We start from the raw sequence: 20927 nt of genomic DNA on the forward strand, positions 1-20927 counted from the left end.
CTCTAGATTTCTCCTACAATATTCATCCAGTTTAGTTCTTTTGTTTTCACGGGAAACTGCCCTGATTTTTCTTTTTGCGGACGATTCAGTCTCTTGCTTGGTCCAGGAAAATAGGCTGGGAATGGCAGTAGACTTATTAAAGTCTCTGTATGGTGGGTTTGCGCCCTAAAAAAGGTTATAAAACATTTGTTTTTTTATAATTAAATGAACTTCCATTAGCAATGTATACTTTGTACTACCTGGCAAAATATTAACTAGATTTATTCATTACAATCCGGATAAAACTTTGTTTGCCTGATTCAATGTATGTTATGTAAATCCAAAGGACAAACAATGAGAGACTAATGCAACAAACGTACATTGTCTGTACCTAAATAACTATAATATAGATGAGAGCACGTCGTTGTTTTGTTCCTGTTTACATTGTCATTGGTATTTTTCAAGAAAGTCTATGAGGCATAGCTTATGCATTCCTGTCATTACTACAATAGCATAATTACTGCTAAAATAATTCTCAGTATGATATACCTCTTGTAAGAAATCATTATAATTGTAGCATTCACTAAAAAATCTCAAACAGATCACATTGAATCGTAATCCAAAAAATTATGACGTCTTGAATTAACCATCCCCCTTTAATTCTAAAACGATAATTGCGGTTGTAAACAGACTTTGGTTTATTCGCATGGCGATTATATATATAACTATATATTTCAAAACGAAAATAGAGTTTTACCATGAATAGTTTCCTGCACGAAGTCTTTTTCAGTAAAATGTGCCTTGCAAACAACAGCTGATTGAGATGGACTCTGTTCTCGTCCAATCTGCGTATGGGCCATGGCGTTGATCCAACTTTTCCTTCTTTTTATGTCATTTGGAAATGCATGTCCTCCTCTTAAATGACATCCAGGTACACAACAACAAGTACTTGGCATCGTTAATTAAATATGTAACTGTAATAGTTGCACAGTGCAGAAACCGGAAGTTGAGGAACAGGACCGGCTACCACGTCGCCACCTATTCAGGAACGATAATTTGCTACTTTATATGAACTGATACCGAAATAACAATAACGTCAGACGGCTTCACGTGCATAAACAAAAATGCGCTTTAAATTGTATAATATAATTCATGTTTGTTATATTGGCGAGGCAAATAATATACTCCTTTGATATATATACATATGTTTTATTCTAATCTAAACTATATACATTGTACATGTTTACTTGTCAAGTATAAAGCACGCAAGTGATGTTGATCTGGAAACAGTTCTCATATAAAGCTAGTAACAGTTAGGATCTGATAAGAACTTACATTTGATAGTAAACAGATGCCATGACCTTGGTGTTTTCCCAGACTATAGGATAACCTATAGTTCATTGACTTAATATTACATCTCCCCTTTTCAGCTTGTAAGAAAATATAGTAATTACTAATAAATGTTATCATGAATGGAACAGCTGATCTTTGTTTACAAATCTAACCTATCTGGAGGTTTTGATATTCTCCCTGACTTGGTTACATACAAATCAGATTTATTAGATTGATCTGTTGTGTAATCTTTCATTTCATTATTGTGAATTGGCATTTCATCGGGGATTGTTTCAAAAGTATTTTTAGCAAATTTTGTATCAGGCTTTTCAGGCAAATTTGAAAAGTGTTGCCGATTCCTACGAATTTCGCCGCTGTCAGTTTCAATTATATAAGAACGCGGTTCATTAGATTCCGCTTTGATTATTCCCTGTTTCCTTTGATCTTTAACCCAAACGCGATCGTTTGTTTTTACTTTAGAAAATGGTCGCGCTCGATGTCGTCTGTCATAATACTGTTTTTGTTTAAATTTATATTCATCTTCCTTTCTGAACAACTCACGAGTGTTAGGCAATTTAGGTGCGAGGTTTTTCGGAGCGACTGGGACCAACGTTCTTAGCTTACGCCCCATCAAAAGTTCTGCCGGGCTGTAACCATTAGCAAGCGGTGTTGTTCTATAAGAAAGTAAAGAATTATATTCGTCGTCTGATTTTTTTAGCATATTTTTAATAGTTTGAACGCTACGTTCAGCTAGTCCGTTTGACTGGGCAAATCGTGGACTACTCATTATGTGTCGAAAACCATACGACTGCGCGAATTGCTTGAATGTTAATGAGTTGTATTGAGGTCCACCGTCCGTAATAAAAGTTTCCGGTATTCCGTGTCTTGCAAAAAATTACTTTAAATGATTCACGACGGATTGAGAACTTGTGCTAGACAATTTTGCTATCTCGATGTATCTCGAAAAATAATCAACAACTAATAAGTACGTTTGCCCTTTTAGTTCAAACAAGTCGGACGCTAGTTTTTGCCATGGTCGTTTAGGAAATTCCGGCTGCAATAGCGGTTCCGCATGATCATTAGCATTTTCGATACATTTTTGACATCTTTTGACCATGTTTTCTATTATTGTACTGATACCAAGCCACCACACCGAGGACTTGGCTCGCTCTCGACATTTAACTATGCCTTGATGACCATCGTGAAGTCGTTCTAGTATTTCGTCTTGTAACGACCGCGGGATAACTAACCTATCGGCTTTTAATAAATTATTTCCCACGATAGTGAACTCTCCCTGTAGACTCCAATACGGTTTCAAGCTGTCACTTAAACTAGATTTTTCTGGCCACCCTTCTTTGCAATAAAACATTAGGGTTTTGCATATTTCATCTTTTACGCACTCGTCCCTAATGTTTTGAAGTCTCATATCTGATGCCGGGAAATTATTAACGATACTGTCCACGTACGCTTTTGTCTCGGTCTCGAATTCATTGGACTCGGACAAGATGTCTACCGGCGATCTAGATAATGCATCTGCGATATTCAATTCCTTACCTGGTACGTGCTCAATTGTGAAATCAAACCTCAAAAGTCGCATTCGGAATCTTTGAATACGCGGCGGAAGTTCTGCAATACCTTTACTGCTGAGTAACGGTACGAGCGGCTTGTGGTCAGTTTCGAGATTGAACTTCTTACCTATCAAATAATTGCTGAACTTCTCAAACGCCCAGGTCAAAGCTAACGCTTCTTTTTCTATTTGCGCGTAGCGCTGCTCTGTGTCTGTCATAGAACGCGAAGCATACGCAACAGGCTTCAATATTTCTCCATGTTTTTGCCTAATGACTGCGCCCAATACAAACGACGACGCGTCAGCTGACACTACAGTGTCCTTATTTGGATCATAATGTCCAAGCGTTCCGGACGAAGCTAGCTCATTCTTTATCTCGGTAAACGCGGTTTCTTGTGCTATACCCCAATGCCAAGCATTGTGAGTCTTTAATAGTTCACGTAGCGGCTTAGTTAGATCTGTCACCTTGCACGAAAATTTGTTAAGTTGATTCACCATTCCTAAAAAACGTCTTACTCCTGATATATCAGTTGGCTTTGCCATCTCGGCAATAGCCTTAACTTTATCTGGGTCTACCCTACAACCCGACGCGTCAATGATTTGACCCAGGAATTTGACTGACGGTTTTCAAAATTCACACTTTTCGTTCAGTGTGAGACCGGCTTTTCCGATCGCTTCTAAAATTCTCTCCAGGCGCTCGTCGTACTCCTCCTGTGAGGCACCAAACACGAGAACATCGTCCATATGGCACAATACGCCTGGGTACCCCTCCACTGTCTCTGACATACGTTTTTGAAAGAATTCACTGGCAGAGTTTATTCCGAAAGGTAATCGATTGCAACAATACCTACCGAAAGGCGTAATAAACGTTGTGAGCGGACGTGACTCTTCTGCTAGGTTAGTTTGCCAAAACGAAGAATTTGCATCTAATTTTGAAAATATTCTTGCATTTGCAAGCTTTGCAAGCGACTCTTCTACTGCTGGAAGCGGATAATTTTCACGCTTGACCGATTCGTTCAATTTTGTAAAATCGATACATATGCGCACGTCACCGTTTGATTTCGGCACAACAACCATGCCAGCGCACCACTCGGTCGGTTCATCGACTTTTGAGATGACCCCTAGTTTTTCCATTCTTGTCAACTCAGTCTTTACCTTATCCATTAAAGGTAACGGTACTCTGCGCGGCGTTGACAAAGCAAACGGTTTCGCGTCTGGACCTAGCGCAATTGTATATTTCCATTTTGTTTTCCCTAGACCGTTAAATATCTTTGGATATTTACCGCGATAGTAGTTATTCGCTTCGCTACTCGCGTTGACAGACGAAACATTAACCTTATCAATAATACCTAAAGCCTGAATAGCTGGCCTACCTAATAATGGTTTACTTAATCCCTTAACAACATATATATCCTGAACACTAAATTTGTCCTTTGTTTCAAGCATGCATTGAAATTTTCCTACAACATTTAAGTTTGTGTTTCCCGGTCCACTCAGTCTTTTGTTCGCTTTCATCAGTTCTATATTATTTATTCCTTTTAAATCACTGTCAGAAATTACTGTAACATCCGCACCAGTGTCGATTTTGAAATCTATCTCCTTTTTATGAATGAAAAGTTTTGTTGTCCAGGGGCGATCACCGACTGTGTTGATTGTTCCCAGAAATCCTTCAGCGTCCGAATAAACGCTCACCGATTCAACCGTTTTCCCGGTTCTACAAGATTTTGCGAAGTGTCCGATATTTGAGCACTTGTAACATTTTGCTCCTTTAGCTGGGCATTTTTCTCTGGGGTGAAATTGTCGATTTCCGCATCTTTGGCATCCCTTTTGTTGTGAATGGAAAGGCTGCTTCTGCTTTTTCACAAATTTAGTTTTGTTGAATTTCGATTTAACTGCATCAACATTATAGTTCGGATTGTCACATCTCATTATAGCCTGCTGTTTCTTCACAGTCTCCGATTGGCGGGCCATGTCAGTTGCTTTCTTAAGAGTAAGCTCCGGATCAAGCTGCATTTTCAATGATAAGTTGGAATCCTTGATACCGACAACTATTCTGTCTCTTATCATTTCTTGTCTTAAATCGTTGTATCCACAATGTTCAGTTAATGTGTATAAAGATGTAACAAAACTTTCTACACCTTCATCGTCGTCTTGTTTCCGCTTATTGAACTTTGCACGTTCGAAAATAACATTCCTTCTAACTATGAAGTACTTGTCAAATTGCTCTTTCACTTTTGCATATTTCTTTTTGTTTTCCTCCAACAAATCAAATGATGCAAAAATATCATCTGCTTCCGGACCCATCGTGTAGATTAAAGAGTTAACCTGTGTGGCTCCTGCTTTTTCCTCCAGCCCCGAAGCTGATCTGAATCTATCAAATCTTTGGATCCATTTGGTCCACATTTCTGGCTTACAAAAGTCAAACTTTTCTGGAGCTGCGACTTGAAATGTTGCCATAATTTCAGTCAATGTACTGCACTACTACAGGATTAATCAAAGAATTGTCCGGTGTAACTAAAATGTTTTAAACCGCTGCCACCATGTTATATTGGCGAGGCAAATAATATACTCCTTTGATATATATACATATGTTTTATTCTAATCTAAACTATATACATTGTACATGTTTACTTGTCAAGTATAAAGCACGCAAGTGATGTTGATCTGGAAACAGTTCTCATATAAAGCTAGTAACAGTTAGGATCTGATAAGAACTTACGTTTGATAGTAAACAGATGCCATGACCTTGGTGTTTCCCAGACTATAGGATAACCTATAGTTCATTGACTTAATATTACAATGTTCAGTCGACCTTTAATTATTATATCAACGACTGAAATGATTTTAAAACATCTAGATTGCAGATAACACTCGAAATTAACCCGACCTCTTTCCACACGGAATTCAAATAATTCTAGTTTGTCAATCGGTTGACTGTTTATAATGCAAAATACAAATATATCAAAAGTTTTTAAAACTAACAAAACACAATGATCGTTTCTTTATTTCCCAATGTAAATGAAATGAAACAAAAAACATTTTATATCACAAAAAGAAGAGGAGAGAATTCAACATTTCCGGATCTACTTGTAGCCTAATGACCCCCCACGTAGATAAGTTGGATATCGCGGAAGGAAAGATTAACCCGGCAACCAGAAAGGCATTAAAGCACTGCCTTTAATAAAAACCACCTGAAAATAAACGTTAAATGGCATATTTGATAGATTTTTCATATTTAAGCTTGAATTTGAGCGTTTTTAATGACCAAGTCAGTCCAAATCTTTTACAAAAACCATTTGAATCGAATGAAGTAGGCACTTGAGTGTTTAAAAAATGTCAAAAATCTTTCATCAGATGACCTTCGAATTTTAGGCCAAAATTAGCCCTTACCGGACCTTCTACTTTATATAATAAAAATTATGAAATTCAAATTAGTATCCAGAAATCTAGCTTTAATGGTTTACACAAAAGCACAGCATGTTAAGTCCAAAAAATGTTTTGAAGAAAAATGAAACCCGATGTAAATAAAGGGTCAATGTTAGACATGAATGATAAAAAAGAACAATAATTCGAAAACGTGATACCTTGTTTATATATACATACTGCATATGGCAGAATTACACTGTAAATGTAATAACAAATGTAAGAAAAATTACAAATTAAGCTTTACTTTTACTTTTACTATTCTTATTTTTATTTTTTCGGACGTGGTCCAATCGGCCTACTTGTAAATCCACATGTAACATGTTTGGTGAGTTGTTTACCATAACCTGCAATAAAAATGCTTTCTGTTTCAATATGTTGAAAACTTTGACTACTTAATTGTTTAATATATCTTTTAAATAACATTAAGGTAGCATGGGAACCTTTGGTTGTTTGGATCGAAAATTACACCAAATAATCATGAGTAAAGGTTTTAGTGTAATAAGCGAAATTTTGATGCAGGGATGCATTTTATTTGTGAACATTTTCATCTGAATGAAGATCTGTTTTGTGTGTTTTATGATAAAAAAAAACTTTTAACATTTTTAGATTAAATTGATTAAGAAATGTTAACAATTTACTTTATAAGGGAAGATGATTAGCTAGTTTAATTTTTTAAAGGAATGCACATAAAATTTATAAATATTGTTGCATAGTTAGAATTAAATAAGGTGACCCATTTTTCTGTTTATCTTAATAAAGCATAAAAGCTATCGCCTCCGGGTGCGGGACTTTTTTGCTGTATTGAAGACCCATTGGTGGCCTTGTGCTGTTTTCTGCTCTTTGGTCTGTTGGTTATCTCTTTGACACATTCCCCGTTTCCATTCTTAATTTTAACATCTTATATTTTGTTTCGAAATTATGTCATTTTGGTTTTTTTCTATACTCACATACCAATGCTTTTACATATACAACCCTTACAAAATATGGCATTTGCTATAACGTGTTGCTTGATTGATTATTTGGTGTTTAACGCCACTTTCGGCACTATTCTATTTGGCTTTTTCCTGGCGGTCAGCTTTTATTGGATTGGTGGAAGAAGTCGGATTGTTATTGTTTTTTGTGCTTATATACTTGAATTGAAGGGCCACAATACACGTTTTTCTTCTTTTTTATACATGGCTTTGTCAGTTATATTCGACTTAAGAGTTTGAATGTTCTTTAGTAGTACGACTGTGGCTTTATCGGGGAAATTAACTGTTCTATGTTTCTATACACGACAAAAAGACCCGTGGAAGCATCTTGTTTTTTCAAAATACTAGGTCTTTCTTTTTTATAAGTAGTTCTTTCGATTTTGTTTTTACACGGTTCTTCACAGACACGATGTCAACTCAAGTCATACTTGCTTTATATTGCTTCGTTGTGTAAATCCCTCACCTTTTTCTTTATCCAGTGATTCCTTTAATTTTTCTGTAAAATGAAAAAAAAGTGACTTATATGTATAGTATTAACGTTTGTTTTTCTGTCACCAATAATCTAATTTGACTATAAAGCTAATCAAAGCTCAATCAAGTGTACTGAATTACAGCCTCCTGACTTTGTTCAATGCATGTTTGTTCTCTAAAACGAAAATTGACAATTATAAATTTCTTAAATATTATAAATTGTGATTCAGAATTTATACTTTCAAATAGATTTCAAAATTCAAAACTTTACGGTGACGGTGATGATGGATTTGGTGTATGTCCAGTGGCAAATGCTGCATGAATATCAGGACAGGAACTATTTTGATCAAGATATGTTTATTGATGAATAATTCTTATATGATTTAAATATTAGAGAATACGATTATATAATTGGTCGAGAGGGCTTCCGGTAGTGGCTCTTTACGTTATTTATTTTTCGATAGACGACGTTGACCGAACTACTTTCTGTAACCACTGTAAACAAGATGGCGGCGATAATAAAACGTGTTCATCGTTTAATTAAATAATATACACAAAACATTCATTTGAATGATGATAAGATATTTTTGTATTTTTGTTTAAAGAGCAAATTTCATGGAGTACATTTTGTTTGCGTTAACCAAAAAACATATTCATGCGCCAGGCCAATCAAATGACACAAATATTCAATCTACGTGGGATAGAGGTTACGGGTGGGAAAATTAAAATCATTATCTCCAGTTGTAAAGAATTATAAGGTTTGTGCCTGAGTGAATTAGTGCAAATTATACATCAATAAATTCTTTTAAAAAGGCGTTTGGTCCTTTGATTTACATCTTAGTGATTGGTCCAGAGGGCTTCCGGTAGTGACTCTTGAAGTGGTTTATTTTTCGATAACTACTTTTTGTAACCAATGTAAAAACAAGATGGCGGCGACAATAACACGAACCGGCAATAGTTTAAATATATATATTTTCACTTCGCGTTCATCGTTAATTAAATTAAAAAATAAACACAAAACATTCATTTGAATGAAAATACGATATGTTTGTGGTTTATTTTTTATCAGATACCAAATTCATGGGAGCACTTTTTTTTGCGTTAACCAAAACATTTATTCATGTGCCAAGACATTCAATGACACAGAATCGTCAGATGTGACCAAAGAAGCAGCCTTAGTGGTTTCAAACCCTTCTTTAAATGTGCACGAGATGTTGGTTCAGTTTGCTAGATCTAGCGAGAAAACTGCGTACAGTCGATTTAAAGGTATTGCCAAAAATGTGAAAAGTGTCTCATTCATCCCCGGTCTCCCGTATATACAATTTACATGTGATGGAGGTTACGAGTAGGGAATTTAAATCCCGTATCTCCAATTCTTAAAGGAATTTATTGGTGTATAAACTAGACCAAGTCACTGACAAACATATCAGTGAATTTGTCTAGTTTATACACCAATAAGTTCCTTTAAAAAGTCGTTTAATCCTATAATAAATAATTGTACTAAAAAAACGTTCTGAAAACCGAATATGAAAAAATACTATATCTTTACCGGCATCTCTTCGTTCCTTATCACTTCTGGACTTTGAACTTGCCGACCTTTCAAATTCACTCCAGAAGCTGTTTCTCTTGTCCATTATTTTACTCTGTCAGCAGTTTTAAGCGTACAATAGTCCTGCAAAATATCAAGATAATTATCAATAATATTCTTCTTTCAGTGTAATACCCATGTGAGAGATACAATTTAGAAATATTTAGACAAGACAAGGCAGAGGGTCGTTTAAGGTTCTATATAAAACATCTTGCCTTAATGACACAAGAGGTATAATGGCATTTTTTTAAAATATACTTCACGTTAAAATGCAAGATTTTGATTGGCTAACACGAGGAAGATAATTTACTCTATCCCATGGCTCGGTGGGAGACAGTTTTTTTTTTAATGTCACCCTGTCGCGCAGTCCAATCAAAAATCGATAAATTAAAGGAAAATGAATTGAAATTCCATTAATAATTTTTAAAACAATACCCAGGTTCTACCTTTTAGCCTCAGAACTTTTTCCATAGATTGTCAAATAAAAAAATGCATCTCGTTTTACTTTTGTTGTTTTTGTAATAACATTAACGTTGTTATGTACATGGTGTCATAGTAAAGTACGTTCAATTAAAATTTAAAGACAATATAATGACAGAACATTCAGAATAATATATTTAATTAAATAACACATAGCTGAGAGAGTGATAAAGCAGAGTTTTACCCCTTGAAAAAAAACATTGTCAACCTTGGCTTCGCCTCGATTGACAAGATAAAAGTACATTTTCAAATTGAAGGGGGTTGGGATGACCCCAAGGGACTCACCCTTTATTTTTTTTATTGTCCTGTTCTCATTACTGAAGACTACACGTGTCTATCACTTACTGTTTTCGAAAAAATAGTCATTTGTGAAAATTTATAAAAAAATAAAATCCCATGGGGTTCTATAATAAACCCCTCCCTTCTTCATGCCATCTGACAAACGGTCAAAGTTGTCTTCTTAGACGGTTTGAGTGGATTCGGTCCGACTTGTTTCGGGGACGAGTTGTCCACATTACTTAAAACATCCCATCAACGTCGATTTTTGCATCTGTTTCATGACCTCGTTTCATTCATAAAATAACCACCTTATTTGGCAAGATAAGTTAAAAATTACCGCCCACTTATATAACTTTATCTCCTCTATCATAGAGATTTGTTGTACATGAACAATATTCCTGAGCATTTTGCCCTTTGGGAAATATAAACGACTTGTAATTACCGATTTTCGGCGATGAAATATTTCATACAATTGTTCTTTGACATCGTAGCCAAAAGCACAGGGGATAATAAACTACGTACGGATTTCTATTGAGCACTATTTCCTATGTGCAACTTCAAAGGTTTTGGGTAGTTCGACGATCATTTAAGGTTTTTTAAGCAGTTAAGCTGCTTTATGCAAGCACCCTAGATTTGTGTTCTACCAAATAAATGCTGAAATACGTGCCATTGTTATTGTCTAGCTGGCTATTATGTTTTTTATAACTAATTAAACACTTTTTTCATACTTTTAATTCTGGATTACAAAAAATATGAGCAGAAAAACCTTAAATAATCGTCGAACCACCCAAAAGTTTTGAAGTGGCACATAGGAAGAAGTGCTCAATAGAAATCCTTATGAAGTTTATTATCCCCTGTGCTTTTGGCTAAGATGTCAAAGAACAATTGTATGAATTATTTCATCGCTGAAAATCTCTAATTACATTTGTACAAGTCGTTTACATTTGACAAATGGCAAAAAGCGTTGGAATATTGTATAACGGCTGGGACTATTATGACACGGAGTTGCAGTCTCAGTCGGCGGTAATTTTAACTTCGTCGACAAAACGTAAATCAAGGACATTTTAAATTTGGTGGATTCTGATAATACAAAGGTAATTATTATTAATAATTTTATTTGAGATGAGTGTGATTATTAAAATAATCTTAATTAAATGTATGCTCATTTGTATTCTTGTTAATATTATTCCGTTTATCTCGTAACTGATCTTCATGTTCGTCAAAACAAGTTGTTGTTATTTATGAATGAAATCAAACTAAGGATCTGATTGGTCGATGTCAAGGTCATTTCAAGATGGTTTCCTTTGTGTTTTTAATTCATGCTTTGGTGTTACAGACTGCTACATGTGCTTTGATTTAGCTAAAGGTGCTTCAAACAATATTTAGATTAATACTGTATCAATAATTTGCTATAGGACGGCATTATTTAACTTCCAAAGTCGCATATTTTTGTAAAATATTAGGTACGAATTTGTGACGCGTATCGCACCGTAATTGTTTTTGATTTACAATGATTTTTCATATTCCTGTAATGGAAAAACAACTTTTTCGATGTTTCTTCTTGTGAGTTTTTCATATTTAAACACTCGTAAAGTGTTCAAGAATCGTTTCGATGCATCTTTCAGCAAATAGTTGTCAAAGGTACCATTGTAATTTAATACGCAAGAGGCGCGTATCGTACAACTTGATGCTGGTTAACGACTTTTCCATGAAAATACTGCCAAAAAAATCGCATGATACGAAAAGAGGTAACGTTGTAAATAAATAATAAATAAACTTTATTTATAGTCGGCAGGGTATACAAACGTTGTACTTTGGACTTAGTCTTAACGTTTTCAACAAGTGTAAACATTATTTATTTATTTGTATTTGTTTTTATAATTTATTTCAGCTTTGTTCCAATCTTTGGGAATGGCTAATACTAGAAGAGGCAAGGCATACATGTACACGTACAATACATTATTCTCTGTAGCAACTGGATTGTCTATTCACCACAATAATTCCATAATAGCAATGAAACTCTAGACTACTATGATGTTATGAAGATATTTACATGTATATCTACATACCGGTATATGATCAATTTTGAAGATTGTTTATGCCATGTCTCATCATGTTGACTAGTCCGACAAGTTTTGGTTCAGCTTTCTGACAGGAATTATTATAAACTTGCCAGCAGTTACAACACATGAATATTATTTGTTATTAAGTGTGCTTATCGGTCTAGATATTTTTAGAGACTGTTTAACGATACTTTCAGAGCTATGATCATGATATGTCAGAATCTGTGTAACTGTTACTTCAAAAGGAGATATATTATTGTGCACTAAGAAGTATGCCAAGTTATCAGAAACTTTTTGCATGAAGATATAAAAAGATAGTTGGAATTCATGATATTGATGCATTGTACACATGACATATTTTAGTTTAATTTATATTCTAATTAACAGTCCAAGAGTAAGGTTAAATTGTACCAAGGAGAATTACTTATTACCATAATTACACAGCAGTATTTTGATTGTGGATTCTTTTCAATTTTATTATTTACTGAATGCATATTTGTCACTTGTTTAATGCCTTGTTCACACATAAGTTTAATTTGAATTGAATGAAGAATATGAAAATATTAAAAAAAGATGGACAAAATATTTGTATTAAATTTGTTGCAATTTTTGTCTTGCCTTGACAGAGTCAAACAGAGAGACATATATATATATATATATATATATATATATATATATTGAATATATATATATATATATATATTTACAAGTCTAAATTGAAAACAACGTTCAAACCTTTGATTGCATTAGATAAAAACCGCAATTTTAATACGTGTGCATGCAAAATAAATTTCTTGGTAGAGGAGTCTAAATACAGCACAAACAACATTTTCCAAAAGACCAAATGAGTGAAAAAGTATATTTTAACAAAACGCATTTGACTAGCAGGTCGAACAACTGATATTCTTAAACTCTGCTGACTGCCATTGGCGATTGCAAAATAAACAGATCACAAGATGTAAAAAAATAGATCTTATTATTAATTTATTACCAAACAGAAAACAATAAACTTGCGGAAAAGATGGTATACCGCAAACATGAGGTGCAAACATTTGTACACCATATCCGGATTTTGACAATTAATGTCTCTTCAGTGATGTTAGGAATCGAAAAGGTATTTGGAAGGCCATATAATTTACCTCAATTTAGGATAGACTCTTGAATTTTGAAAGAGTCAAAAAGGATGAACGGATCATATAAACCCATAGGCATTCTGTTTTGACGGCATCAACAATGTATTAGTTTGTGATAAGGTATAGTTTATGGTAGGTCAATGATATTTGGTAAGCAGTTGTGTTAGCATAGGCACATCTCATTACGGTACCATGGAGAATATTTGGCCACACCCCCTTAGTCATGGTCTATTGACTTTGAAACTTTGCATAGTTTTACTTACATGTATAAGTTTGTGATTAGGTCAGTTTAGGGGGAACCACTAGTGGTAGGTCAATGATATTTGGTGTGCAGTTGTATAAACTTTGTCATTTCTAATTTCCATTGAGATTATTTTGCCCCGCCCCCTCAATCATGCTCCTTTACTTGGAAACATACATTATTTTGAAATTTCATTTATTAGCTTTTGATTAGGTTAGTATTAGGGAAACCATTAGTGGAAGGTTAATGATAATTGGCCTGCAGATGTAGAAGCATTAGTACGTCCCATTTCCATAGAGGATATTTGGTCCTTACCCCTCAGTCATATGCATGATCTATTGACTTTGAAACTTTTACTTGGTTTACATGATCTAGTTTGTGATTATTATGATTATGCCAGTTTAAGATTACCAGTAATCTTAAGTCAAAGCTATTTGGTATGAGAATGTATTGGTATTTAAAAGTTTCATTTCCATGGATATTGTATAACCCCAACCCCTCATTATGGTTCATTGACTTAGAAATTGAATTTGTGTTATGGTTTGTTTAAAGGGAACATCTTATGAAAAGTCAATGGTATTTGGTTAGCAGTTGTATAAGCATTGGCACATCTCATTTCCATGGAGATTGATAAACACTGTACCATCAGTCATGGTTCATTGTCGTTGAATATCGCTTACATGTTAATGTATTTCTATTATAATTGTAACATTTGCATTATCAAAATAACAAATAGGCAAAACATGTCTCTGTGTTAACAGCTTATTATAGATTAGACAAGTACAATTATTATAAAAATAAGAAGATGTGGTATGATTGCCAATGAGACAACTATGCACCAAAATTCAAATGACTTGGATGTAAGCAATTTTAGGCAACCGTACAGCCTTCAAAAGTATATGTTCCATCATTGCTAGGCCATTATAACAACATCAGCATTTATTGTAAATTACAACAATTCAGATAGTTTCAGGTATGATTAGATGATTGTGCATAGTGGCACCAGCTGATTCAACTAAAACCACTAATGTGGCATATTCAAACTCTAGTACATGTACATAGTGGAATTAAACCATACACCACTGTTGGACACCATTATTGAAATTATTATTCTGATAAGAATATTCCTCCTTGCAGACCGCAACAATTAGCAAAACCTACATGTATACTGCATAGTAAGCAGTCTGTGCCTAGAACTACTTTTCAGTTTCTATTTAATGGTAACAAAATAGATACTGTATCTCATTATAATTATCTTGGTTTACTTTTTACTGAATTTTTGAGTTATGATGATATGGCAAAAGCGGTGGCAAAATCCGCTAGTAGATCATTAGGGTTATTAATATCCAAGTGTAAAGCTAATGGAGGTTTTCAGTACTCCACATTTACAAAACTTTTTGATTCATTAGTTTGGTCTGTTATTGAATATGGTGCTGCCATATGGGGTACAAACGATTTATCATGTATTAACAGTGTGAAGAATAGAGCCATGCGCTTTTTTATGGGTGTCGGAAAATACACACCAAATCTGTCATTATATGGTGATATGGGCTGGATGCCTTGTAGTATTAAGCAATGGTCTTGTGTATTTAGAAACTGGTCACGATTAACAAAAATGTGTGATGAGAGGTTGAATAAAAAAGTTTTTTTTATGGAGTAATTCCTATCGAAAGGGTAGAATAAAAAATTGGCAATTTAGGGTAAATGCCAAATTTATTAGTCTTGGTATGAATAATTTATGTAATACTAATTATATTTTAAGTAAGAATGATATAAAAGGTATCGAAAATTTATTATTTGAAAATTTTAAGCAGGATTGGTTAAGAAAATTGATGTCTAATGATACAAGTAAATTGCGAACTTACAGAGAATTCAAATGTTTATATGGTGTTGAGAATTATTTGATTAAAAATATGCCTGGTAAATACAGGAGTGCTCTGTCTAAATTTCGGTGTGGCGTTGCACCTATTAGAATAGAAACAGGAAGATACGAGAATTTATGTTTAGAAAAAAGGTTGTGTTTTAATTGTAATGATATTGAAAATGAAAAACATGTTTTATTGCAATGTCCAATATATGCAGATTTACGTGAAAGCTTTTTTACTCGTGCTAGTCACTTTGACGATAGTTTTATAAATATGCTTGATGATGAAAAACTTATATTTATGTTTAATAATGATGATATGCAATTTTACACTGCCAAAATCTGCCATGATATATTATTGAAAAGAAAAAGTGTTTTATATGTTTAATGATTGTATATACATTACTTTTATATGTTTTATGTCAATATGTTTTAATCAGTTTCTCTTTACTCTTTTTTGAGTGTTGTATGTATAAGCTGAAATTAACCTTTTATATATGTCGATGTTACACAGGTTTAATGATTGTATATACATTTCTTTTATGTATATGTGTTTTAATCAGTCTCTCGTAACTCTTTTTAGAGTGGCTTATGTATACGCTGTTGTTTATATGTGTATATGTTTTATATGTATGTACATAAGGTGAGACTTTAATAAAGTATTTGTCTTGTCTTGTCTTGTCTTGTCTTGTCTATATAATAGTTCAAGAAAAAGCAAAAATTTAATTTTTTAAATTAGTGTTTTCTTGTTTAAAGAAATATAATCTCGAAACTGAATTGTGACTTTTTGTCCGTGACTTTTTGTCTGTGACTTTTTGTCCTGTGACTTTCTGTCCTACATTCTTATGAAACTATCAAATAAAATGAACTCTGACACAATTTATCAAGTGTTAATTATTTAATATCAGTTTTTTTAATACAATATCAAATTATGTCTCTTTTTCAATAATACAAATCTAAAATCAAAATTACATTAAAATAAATAGTTATATATTCACTCAAATTATTTAATTAATTATGATAAATTTAACACTGAAACAGTTTATGTTATGCTTAAACATTCGTCCTTACTTCGAGTACTTTTAATACTTTTATTAATGACTTTATTACCTAAGGAGATCTCGCGAGGTTTAACTAGTGGCCGCGTGTTTTCACGGGATTTCGCCGGGTTGCGAATCTCTTGTATTATATGTCTCTGGTCCTACACAGTGGTTGAGGGATGGTGCCAGTTAATGAATCAACCGACTTACTACGTACCTAACACCGAGCATTTATGTAGTGTCTCACTATACAAATCCTTGCTAACACCAATCAGACATGAACGCAAAGTCAAAGCAATTAAAAACTGTAGTGACTTCCAATATTCAAACATTGTTGAAAGGCAAGAAACCAAAAACAGCAGTTCATTTAAATCAATAGGTCATATGACAGAGATCCGAAAGAGCTCTCCAACATTTGGGCTCTTTCCTGTGCGCATATATATCCACGATTAAATTCTGCACTGCATAATATAAATATACAGAAAAAATCATGAGGAGAATAGGTACACAATTAATGTTTCAAGATCTCTATATCATCCCCAGTTTACAGCAGTTACATGTCAAATTATTTGAACAGGAAGTATCAAAGACCCGTCATTAGTTCCAAATAACTTGATGAACTGTCACATAAAATTATGATAAAAGTTAGACAACCGCTTGGGACAGAAATATGAGTCTGGAGGGGGCGTTCTTCATTTCTTTATTTCTTTATTCTTTAACTTTTCTTACCATTTTCCCCTTTCTTTATTTATTTGGACTATTATTCTCTATTCTTTTTTAAGGTCTATTTTTCTCTATTCTTTAACTTTTTTAACATTTTTTTTTGCACTTTTTTGCCCTCAAACCCGATCCAGACCCTCACATATTCATATTCTAGTTACAATTATACTAGATATTTCAACCCTCCGTTGGTGGGCTATGAGTGCAACCGATTGCATCCAATCAAATTTGACAAAGGCGGATCCAGGGTGGGGGTGGGGTTTCACCTAATTTTTTTGACGATCAATGCTTTTGAATGGGGACATATAGTTGGAATCCCCCTCTTTATCCTATGTTGGAACCCCCTTTTAAAATGACCGGATACGCCCCTGTTTGTAACTACTGACATACACCACTATAATATACGGACTGTTTTATCTTTTGCTAGCATGGAAACAGAATGAATAAAAAAAATGTCATCTGCATAAACCATTTAAATTGCTGAAATATAATAATTCTTAGGGAACAACCATTTAACTTCAAGGGGGTTATGTTTTTTTTCCTTAAAAGATGTTCTGATCCCCAATTTGATGGAGAAAAAAAAAATTGTGGTCAAGCAGACAACAATGGCAGATGACAAAAAAACATATACTGAATCCCGATTTTCCCCATACCTTTGTAATAGTGTTAAATTTTGAAAAAAAGTAATTTGATTGATAGCGTCGGAAAACTTGAAAAATATTCTGACTCAAACAAATAAACTGCTTCGCCGAGCGCAGCTGGATACGACCACAGAGGTCCAACCCTGAACAGTTGTGGCAAATATGGACACAATATTCAAGCTTGATACAGGTCTGAATTTGGATTGTAATTAAATATTTGACACATTATAGGTTTCTGACACAGAAATGTAGTCAGAGAACTTGAAATTGGTTGTATGATTTGAATTTATATTCAATTGAAGATTTCTTGCTGTTGTGCAATACACTGTGCTGTTGCGCAATACTTAGTAAATCTGTTTTTAGACTATATACAAAGAATTAGCAAAATAAATTGTGACCCCCAATTTTTTTCTTTGGAAAATTGACAATTTCTTAAATCTTGAGGGAAACAAAATTATCCCCCCCCCCCCCTTTTTCCAAAAAAAATAATTTTTAAGAAATTTGTAAAATGTGGTACAAATTAAGAGACATCCATACACTCAAACACAAGTTATTGTCTGAAAACTAGAAAAATGCTTGTTTAAGACCCGTTTTGGCCCCTAATTCCTGAACGGTTTGGGCAATTACCCCCAAAATGAATCCCAACCTTCTACTTGTGGTATTGAACCTTGTGGTACAATTTCAGAGCAATCAAAATACTTATACACAAGAAACCATAAAAACCCATTTAAATACATCATAAAAGTATTAAAATAGAAAATGACATACATAATCAGGGCTAAAATTAAAAAACCTTCATCAGCATTTAATAGTAACTTCTAAAAATAAATTGACAGCTAATCACCTCAAGACAATACAACATTTCTTTATAACAAAACCATTGTAAGGTGGGTAACTCTAATGCAAAAAAAAAACACCCAAACAAAGAATAACCAATTCTGAGTATAAAAATTTATTACCACTGAACCCTTTTATATACACTATTATAATATTATATGTACTTCCATCACAGTATTTGATGTTTCTAGAAACAGCTAAAAAATAATTCATACTAGAACTAGCAGACAAATAGCAAAAAGTCCCAACACAAAGAATCAAAGCTTTCTCAAAATCAATAAAGAGCAGTAATCCAAAAATATTGTTCTCTTCTATATACTGTAAAATACCATGAATCAATCGAATGCTATCCCTTATATAATGCTTAATGGTAAAATATCTATTTCATAAAGATCCAAAGACCAATACTTAAGTAATTGTCCATTAACCAGGAAACCTTGTTTTTCCTCCTAATTCCTTAACGGTTTGGGCCATAACCCCCCCCAAGCCAATCCTAACCATCAATTTGTGGTACAATTTCAGAGAGATCCATACACTGTTCCACAAGTTATTGTCTGGAAACTAGAAAAATGCTTATTTGGGCCCCTTTTTGACCCCTAATTCCTAAACCGTAGGGACCATAACCCCCAAAATCAATCCCAACCTTCCTTTTGTGGTTTCAAACCCTGTGTTTAAATTTCATAGATTTATATTTACTTATACAAAGTTATTGTCCGGAAACCAAATGTCTTCGGACGACGCTGACGCTGACGACGACACCGCCGACGTGATACCAATATATACGACCGCAAAATTTTGCGGTCGTATAAAAACCATACTCACCCTTTTGAAGTTGAACGGTTGTTCCCTTGTCATCAAGGAATTCGATCATACAAATTTACACTAATTGCATTGCAAACTTTAATACGTGCAATTTACGTTCCCTATCCTGGGACATAATATATTATAGTATAATAGTCCCAGCCCTATCAAACACATATATATAATTATATTTGTGAATTTTTGACATACATGAAATCATTTATTAGACCGAAATAATATACGCCCATCTGCAGCCAGTATAGTCCAAATAATTATGACGTCTTGAAAGGCTATTAAAGCAAAAAAATAAAATAGCCTTTCAAGATGTCATAATTACAGCCAGTAATAACCGAGGGCGTTAGCCCGATTGGGTGTATCTTATTTACTCTCTGGTATCAATATGCACGTTAATGCACAATGTATGTAGATATATATTTGATATTACCATGATTACCCCGATATGGAATAGTGCAAAACTGGAAATTGTCTATTTTAGAAAAGGGCGCTCATTCATAAATTTGACCTTGTTTTAAAGAAAACATGATAAATTGCAAAATATTCAGCTATATTTTACAACATAATGCTGCAAATAAATGTACTGCAAGTAAATTGAACTGCACACCAACAACATAAGGTCGAAAAATATCATATAAACACGTGGAATGAACTTACCCAAGTCCTTTAAACTTTAAATTAATGTGCGTCTATAAATAGAAGCGTGATACTGTACCAGTTAGAGGCTCGTACACATTCCACAGTTTATTAATAGGTTGTAAAATTTCCCTATTTTATTTTTAGTAAAGGTACTTTCCTCGAGGAATCGATTTCTAGACTGACATCAAAACCACACATGGTCTTTCTTTTGCATATATATAATCCATGTAAAGCAAAAATGGTTGGATGTAAAAATACATATTTACTTAAGACTTTGTTTAACAATTGAAAAAAAAGATGGAACAAAATATGAAATTTGGATTTTTATTAATCTATTTTAGAAAATTTATACATTTGGGACTAGTATCCCTTGTCGTATTCAGAGACCCCCTCATATTCTGAGACTACTATAGTGTCAGTTATATTGAGTCCTTAATGCTCTTATTAGTAACATTTTTACTTTTGTCACTAGATTTATATGATAATAATAAAATCAACAAAGATACCAGGATTAAAATTTGAAAGCCAAACACGTTTCACCTACAAAAGACTCAACAGACGCACAAATCAAAAGCGTTAAAAAGGCCAAGTTAAGTAGGAAGTTGAAAGGCATTGAGAATCCAAAACAGAACTATTTTTTAAAGCATATCTTTAGAAAGGTTTCACTATTTAGCTCACCTGGCCCAGAGGGCCAAGTGAGCTTTCCTCATTACTTGGCGTCCGGTGTCGTCGTTAACTTTTATGAAATTCTTCTCCTCTGAAACTACTAGGCCAAATTAAATTATGTATTCGATGGCTGCAATGGCTACAAATAAAAAACCATGGGGGTAAAATGCAGTT

At 33.8% G+C, this 20927-nt stretch overlaps 1 protein-coding gene and 1 long non-coding RNA gene across 2 annotated transcripts in view; one reads left to right on the forward strand and one right to left on the reverse strand.

Moving 5' to 3' along the window:
* The window catches only part of LOC127710652 (septin-2-like), a 635810-nt gene that overhangs the window by 294312 nt on the left and 320571 nt on the right, over positions 1–20927 (forward strand). The window lies entirely within an intron of this gene.
* LOC127710662 (uncharacterized) lies at positions 5865–20185 on the reverse strand. The gene is made up of 4 exons (XR_007986257.1): positions 20106–20185; positions 9296–9418; positions 7739–7771; positions 5865–6648 (listed from the first exon to the last, which is right to left on the reverse strand). It is a non-coding gene; the product is annotated as an uncharacterized LOC127710662 (long non-coding RNA).

Source organism: Mytilus californianus, unplaced genomic scaffold (genome assembly GCF_021869535.1).
Source record: "Mytilus californianus isolate M0D057914Y unplaced genomic scaffold, xbMytCali1.0.p SCAF_8, whole genome shotgun sequence".
NCBI classification, from domain to species: Eukaryota; Metazoa; Mollusca; class Bivalvia; order Mytilida; family Mytilidae; genus Mytilus; species Mytilus californianus.